The following is an 8,559-nucleotide window of genomic DNA, read 5'->3' as shown; positions in this document are numbered from 1 at the left end:
TGATGTGAACGATCCGATCTTCTGAAGACATTTCCTCCACCAGTAGAAACTAACAGATTATCAGTATCCTTTAATGTTGTTTCTCTTCAAAAAAAAATTTGTCTTACTTGAGACAATTTCTCAAAACAAATTTTGTCTCACTTGAGACAATTTCTCAAAACAAATTTCGTCTCACTTGAGACAATTTCTCAAAACAAATTTTGTCTCACTTGAGAAAATTTCTCAAAACAAATTTTGTCTCACTTGAGACACTTTCTCAAAACAAATTTCGTCTTACTTGACAATTTCTCAAAACAAATTTCGTCTCACTTGAGATAATTTCTTAACACAAATTTCGTCTCACTTAAGACAATTTCTCAAAACAAATTTCGTCTCGCTTGAGACAATTTTTCTCTGAGATGCAAATTTTGAGTTTGTTTCACATGAAACAAAGTTGATCACCTTTTAAATTGTTTCTTTTTAAACCAAGTTTTGTCTCTTGAGACAATTTCTTTAAAAAAAAATCTGAGTCTATTTCACTAGAAACAAATTTTATAATCTTTGAGTCAGTCTCTCTTGAAACACCCATCTATAAAGTCGTTTCTCTTGAAACGAATTTTGTCTTTCTTGAGACAATTTCTTTTGAAAAAAATCTTTAAGTCTGTTTCCGTTGAAACAAAGTCGTCTCACTTGAGACAATTTTCTTCAAAACACCAAATTCTGAAATTGTTTCACTTGAAATAAAAATAATCTTTGAGTTTGTTTCACTGGAAACAACAACCATCTTTGAGATTGTTTCTCTTGAAAAAAATCTTGTTTTCCTTGAGATTGTTTCTCATGAAACAATAATCATCTTTGAAATCATTTTCCTTGAAATGAATTTGTCTCTTTTGAGATAATTTCTTGTGAAATACCCATATTTGAGTCTGTTTTCCTTGAAACAAAACAAACATCTTTGAGATCGTTTCCCTTGAAAGGAATTAAATCTTTGAGTTTGTTTCTCTTGAAAGAAAACCATATTTAAGTCATTCCCTTGAAACGAATTTTGTCTCTTTTGAGACAGCTTCCCCCTTGAAGCATAATCTATGAGTTGGTTTCTCTTGAAACCATTATTACCCTTAGATGATCAGTCGTCCTCATCATGTAGGTATCGTGCTATCACCCTTAGATGGCCTGTCGTCCTCATCGCGTAGGAACCGTGTCATCACCCGACCTGATTTCCTAGGAACCGTGTCATCACCCGACCTGATTTCCTCATCACATTGGAACCATGTCAGCCCCAGATAACCAGCCGTCCTCATCACATAGGAATCGTGTTATCACCCTTAGATGGCCTACCGTCCTCATCACGTAGGAACCGTGTCAACCCCAGATAACCAGCCATCCTCATCACGTAGGAATCGTGTCATCACCCGACCTGATCTCCTCATCGCGTAGGAACCGTGTCAACCCTAGATAACCAGCCGTCCTCATCACGTAGAAACCATGTTATCACTCTTAGATGGCATGTCTTCCTCATCACGTAGGAACTGTGTCATCACCCGACCTGATCTCCTCATCACGTAGGAGTCGTGTCAACCCCAGATAGCCAACAATCCTCATCACGCAGGAACCGTGTTATCACCCTTAGATGGCCTGTCGTCCTCATCATGTAGGAACCGTGACATCACCCAACCTGATATCCTCATCACGTAGGAGTTGTGTCAACCCCAGAATAACCAGTCATCCTCATCACGTAGGAACCGTGTTATTATCCTTAGATGACCTGTCGTTCTCATCGCGTAGGAACCGTGTCATCACCCGACCAAAACTCTTCATAATGTATGAGTCGTGTCATCCCCTGACCAGATCTCCTCATCACGTAGGAGCTGTGTCACCCTTAGACGACCAGAACTCTTCATCACGTATGAGTAGTGTCGTCCCCCAAATCAAAAAATATCAAGTTTCCAAAACCAAATAAAACCCGGACAAAAACTGATTGTCTTTTTCATCTTTGCCCTATTCTTGTTAACACAAGAATGTGCAAAGAGGGGCAACTGTAGATACCCATTTTTGTTTGGGTTCTAAAAAATATTATTATTATTATTATTATTATTATTATTAATTAAAACCACTATATACCATTACCCATTAAATAAATCCTCCACTACTCCACTAAAAACCCACTATCCACCACTACCCACTATCATAACATTAAAATAACCTACCTCTAACCCACTATCTACCACTACCCATTAAATAAATCATATATTACTCCACTAATAATCCTACTTATTCCACTATACCCACCATATCTCATCATTATCCACCAAAATAAACCCATAAAATGACATGAAATAATCAAAGGATGGAGGAGGAGAAGGAATACGTGAGATGAGAGAATTGAGTGAAAAAAATTAGAAAAAATATTTAAAGAAAAAAGGTTCTTTGATTCTGCTGGATTTTCGCCGACGATTGGGATCTCAAATCAACGATCTGAACGGTGAAAAGTTGGCAAGGACAACACGAATAACATACTGAAATATCAGGACGATTGGACGGTGGACGACGACGGATCGGAGAAAATTAAGTCGTATATTTTTTAACCTTTTTACGACGAATGGAGTCGATTTATGCAAAACCGACTCTAGATTCAATATGAGGAGCCCAAGATGGACTTCCGGTGAAATTTGATAACCATCGGCCACCGGTGGCGGTGGTGACGCGATGGCGTGATGGCGGTGCTGCAGCTGTGGCCGACGACTCATTTATGATGCATGTTATGTATTTTTGGTATAATTTCTATTTAGTCCCTGAGCTTTTATGTGTGTTTTTTTTATTCCAGTACTTGAATCTCTATGTTTTCTGATTTTTGACATTTTAATTTCTCTTATTTTATTTTAGTCACTTAAGTTTCTGTTTTTTCTATTTATGTCCTTTAAATTTATGTTTTAGCTGTTTTAGCCTTTTAAGTTTTTGTTTTTACCATTTTAATCCTTTAAGTTCATGTTTTTTCTAGATTTATTATTCAAGTAAAATAATTTCTTTAATTAATTAATTTGAAGCAAGCTAATCAATATTTAATAAATGAATCATATTTTAACTTGATATTTGATTAAAGATTTCCACCATTACGATAACGTGTAAGCGAAACAGTACCAATTTTGGGCGCTGTGGAGGTGTTAATCCTTCCCCACGTGTAACCGACTCTCGAACCCATTTTAATCGAATCTTTGGTAAACGCATACCAACTTTTATCTTAAAAACAATTTTTCTTAAAATTAATTTTAAAAGACGTTTTAAGTATTCAACCTACCTAACCCAAAGGTTGATGGTGACTTTATCCAATTTAATTCAAAATCAATCATTTTCCAAAATTGAAAGTCGTAATTATTTTTAAAACAATATTTAATTGTTCCACCTAAAAACGGTTATCACATTATGAAATAAATTAAGTGATCAATTATGTTATAAAGTCATAAGTTATTATAAGTGTCATGGAAATAAAAGTGTAGATACTATTAAAGTTGTATTTATAATTTGATGAGGGACAGAGTTATAAGTACAAATAATAATTGATTCTTAAATAAGTTATATGAAGGGGTTATGGTCCCCAAGAAATAGACAATCTAGCATTTACTCTTATCTCTGTCAGTGAATTTATACTTAAGGGAACTCTATATTCTTGGAAGATCACAACCAATGAAAAATTAAAGATTTCAACATATCAATTAATTCAGGTCGCTTTAGCATCTAATATTTTTATTCTTGATGATTGACATGATTAGATCCTGATTATTTTTTATATTTATTATGGTTTGATTCTTACAAATGGTATCAGAGTCTCATCATGTTGAATCATTAAGAATAAATTGATTTTAGAATTTATAATTTAAGGATTAAAATTTCGAATAAAAAAATTATGTGATAATTCGGATTTGCCAGATGAACACTGCCGCGATCACTTTGCTTTAATTCCGTGTCATGCCTTTGTTTCTATTATTTTTAAATTAGGGAAATTCAGTTGAGTATGAATCTTTTGTTTCAATTCTTATAATCATTACAATTAGGGTTGTAAATGAGACGAGACAGATCGTGAGCTACTCGAGATTGACTCGATCAAAGCTCGATAAATACTCAGATCGAATGGACTCGACTCGAGCTCGAGCTCGACTCGAGTTCTTAACGAGCCGAAATGAGCTACTCGATATTCGACTCGAAAAGCTCGTGAGCAGCTCGAAAATATAATATATTAAATTTTTTTTAAGAAATAAATTATTAATAATATTAATATTTATGTATTGATTTTTTTATAAAAAAAATAAAATAAGATTTCTTGTATTTAAGGTTCATGTTCGAGTTTGAGTTTGAGGCTTCAATCGAGTTAAGTTTAAGAATTTTGTTCTCATTTCGAGCCTTTTCGAGCTGCTCACGAGCTTCAGTTTAGGATTTCGAGTTCGAGTCGAGCTTGAAAATTTTAAGCTCACGAGTTTTCGAGTCGAGTCGAGCTTTATTTCAAAGTTTTCGAGTCGAGTCGAGCTCAACAATACTCAAGTTCAACTCGACTCGTTTACACCCCTAATTACAATTACTCATATATCTATTTTTTTAATCGCATGATTAATGCATTTATGTTAGTGCGATACGTTTCTATAATTTTAAAGCCATTAATTGCTTTGAAAGAAATTCAATCTACTGCTTTAGCTTGAGTATTCAATTTTTTCTCTACCTAATATTACTTTTAATTTTTCGTATATATATTGGCAGCGTCCATATTTATTAATGGACATTGAAATTGTATTTTAGTGATGGACAATCGAATTACGAAGTTCATCAGTGTTGAAGTTATTGTAATTGTTAATGCTTCTTAATCGCATGATTGATTTTTAGTAGTATAATTGTAAACTGTTGTTGAATAATTGTGTGATTATTAATGCAATTGAATTCAAGGTGCATGATGTTGGATCGTCTTTTGGTCTATTTAATGAATTAATGATTAAGAAATTTTATGAGGAATAATAAAAAAAATTAGATTTTCAGTTTCTAATAATATCTTTTAGATAATCTTATTAAGGGTACTTTATAAATTACGACGGATTATAAAATTTAATATTGTTTTTTTTGAATGATGTTGATTATGGAATATGGATTTTTGATTATTTCGGATATTATAGTACAATAAAAATTTCAATTTTAACTATTAAATATTATAAAAATATTAAATTTAAATACTAATATTTATTTTCAGACTAATTAAATTAATAAATAGATAAAGTATGTACATGTAACATGGATATGTTAGTATTTATCAGTCAAAAGAGAAAATTAATAGTTAACATAATCGAATGTATAATTTTAGTAATAAATATATGAAAATTATTAGATTTGATGATTGAATAATTGATCCAAAAAAAGAATTTTACTTGATTTATTTTTATTATTAATATTTGATTATTGCATCGATGTTTTTTCCGGAAAATCATCTTTTTAATTTAATATTTTTGATCAGGCACCGGTCAGACTATATTTCCCGATCTAACACCCTTTGCAGTAAAGCGTGCCCCCTACAGCGTGCTATACGCTGATTTGGCGCCACGTGGGGTAAGGCGCACCCCATGCGGCGCGCCTTATGCTGACATGCATACACGTGTGTATGGCGCGGAGCAGGGCCACGCCATACACCACGTAAGATATAGCGCGGGGTAGGGGCCGTGCTATTTAATTGTCTCAATTATCAAACATGCATAATGCAAGGCGCGGTGCAAGGACCGCGCCTTGCATTATTTTCCCAAACTTATCGGCTTTAAGGCATCATCTCTCGGCTATAAATAATCGTCTCACGTAAACTCTCTCACCAACAATCCTTTGAATCAGTAAATAACATATGACAATCATCTTATATTTAATTCAGAAGTTTGCTTAATTTTTCCTTATAAGGTAATTTTGTTATAATATTTATTTATAGTTTTATATGATTATTTGAAAAAAAATATTATACTAATTGTTTTCAATTAATTTCTGTGTTTGTAGAATTAGAAAGTGGGAGCATACGTAGAAATATTTTTGCGGTGCAGATAATAATATAAAATTATATTATTTAAATTATTTACGTTTATGTGTAAAAAATTTATTCTGTTATATTTTTGGTCATATATTATTTATTTAATCAGGTTTGTTTCAGTTGCTTTTTTGCAGATATAATATTGTTGCACTTCTAAACTCTAAGAATGATGCGACTTTCAGCTATTATTTATTATGATAGAGAAATTCGAGAAGATGAAACCGGCGTTGTTTTCATATCAAATTAGCGTGTTAAAATATCATTCAAGAGAAACATAACTCTTGAGGAGCTGATAACGAAGATTTTGAGGAATGAAGGTTCATGTTGTTGGAAGTAGTAGAAGAATGTCGTCGTTGCAGTACAGATTTCCAACATCATTGTTGTCATTAATTTATACAGCGTTTGACCTATCGAACAATGATGATGTTGAAATGATGGCTGATTCTCAAAGTAATTATTCATACGGTGATATTGAGATGTATGCAAAGTTTGTTCAAGTGCGTGCTGTTCGAGGTCAGTCATTAAGCTCACACTATGGGCTGGCTGAAGAAGTTGATCAAGTTGAAACCCGACTACAGTAATGTGTAATGATTTTAATGTCATAATGGGAAATCCACATCATGGTACCGGTACGTCAACTTCAATGGGGAGACATTTATCCGCAACTCCTTACGATATGTACTGAGGTGGGTCCACGAACAATCCGTATGGCAACATCGCATCCAGTTCGAGGGGAAAGCATTCATTTGCAAATTTCTTTGACCTTAATATGGAGATGTCATCAACGCAACAATCTGTACAGTTTCCATTTGACATGATGGCTTTAAGCTCTAGGGGGAGGCATTCGACTGCGAGCTTCTCAATCTAGATATGACTTCTAGTTCAAGGGGAAGGCGTGCCAGTAGTAGGTTCTTCGACCTAAATGTGGAGAGCATGGAGGAACCATCATCTCTACCAGAAGAACCGCTTCGTGAGCCTGGTGCGGATGGTGCTGACATTGGACTATTCATTCACCCAGAATCACCGCAATTCAACTCCGATTGTGATGATTATGTAGATGAAGTTCCATCAAATGTGGCACAAACTGACCCTCCAGCACACATGTATGAAGTTGATTATGATGCAATGTACGGGCCAAAATTTGTGGACATGCCTCATCTCTGTGACTATGGATATTACTCATCAATAAATAATGGTGAGTTATCTTTAGGCATGGAGTTTTCAAGCAAGGAAGAAGAGATGATGGCTATCAAAAATTACAATATCCGTAATTTTGTTCAGTCCAGAGTCGACCGCTCCACGACCGAAAAATATGTATGCTACTGTGCCCGAAGCGAAAATGAATGCAATTGGATGGTTCGCGTATCGAAGAGGAAGAGGAAAAACAACAGATGGGAACTAACAGTATACAACGGTTCTCACACATGTTGTGCTGGAGGGGTCAACCAAGATCATCCCAACTTGGACTCTAAGTGATATGCCAAGCCATCATGCCCATGGTAAAAGCAAGCTCTCATATAGCTGTTGCAGTGTTGATTTCAGCTATACAATCGCATTATGGGTACAATATCTCGTATAAAAAAGCTTGGTTGGCAAAACAAAATGCCATTGTCAAACTTCATGGCGAATGAGATGCATCTTACAACGAACTTCCAGGTTGGTTTAGGCTGGTGCAGACGTTGAATCTTGGGACAATTGTGGACTTCGAAACCTCCTATGCATACCATAATGATCTAGTTCTACGCGATCGATGCTAATTCTACCGGGTTTTTTTGAATTACCCACAATGAGTTAATGTTGTCAAATATTGCAAGCCTGTGGTCCAGATCGACGAGACTTTCTTGTATGGAAAATACAAGCAAGTTTTATTATTGGCAGTTATCCAAGATTACAATCGTAACATTCTTCCAGTTGCTTTTGCTATTGTCGAAGGAGAAGATACATATTCTTGGGCTTTTTTCCTCCGAAACTTACGTGCACATGTTATCACGAGGAAGAAAATATGTGTCATTTCAGATCGCGGAGCTGGGATCAAAGCAGCAATGGAGTCTTTGGGTCCAATGTGGCAACCACCATTTGTCCAACATAGGTATTGTCTCCGACACATTACTGCGAACTGCCATGGAAGGTACAAGAAGAATGATGAGCGTCAATTAATTGTGCGCATGGGTAAGTGAAAGCAAGTTAGTAAGTTATACATTTTTTGATCATTTTAATTTTGCAAAGAAATCAATTTATTAAGTTATACATTTTTTGATCAGGTTACGAACAACTTCCTCGAACGTTTGAATCAATGCTTCAAGATTTGCGGGCGAAGAACGAGGAAGGATACGATTACATCAGCCTCATCAATAAAGAAATGTGGACGAACGCATATGATGGTGAATATCAATATGGACACATGACGACCAACTTGGCTGAGGCAATCAATTCAACCTTAAAGGGTGCGCGTCACTTACCTGTAGCGGCTTTGGTAAAAACTATATATTTTCGTTTGGGGTCGCTTTTTGCGAAGCTCAGGGGACAAACTCAAACCTGGA

This window comes from Hibiscus syriacus, unplaced genomic scaffold (genome assembly GCF_006381635.1).
Source record: "Hibiscus syriacus cultivar Baekdansim isolate YM2019G1 unplaced genomic scaffold, ASM638163v2 tig00110123_pilon, whole genome shotgun sequence".
NCBI lineage: Eukaryota > Viridiplantae > Streptophyta > Magnoliopsida > Malvales > Malvaceae > Hibiscus > Hibiscus syriacus.
Note: the sequence above shows the minus strand (reverse complement) of the source record.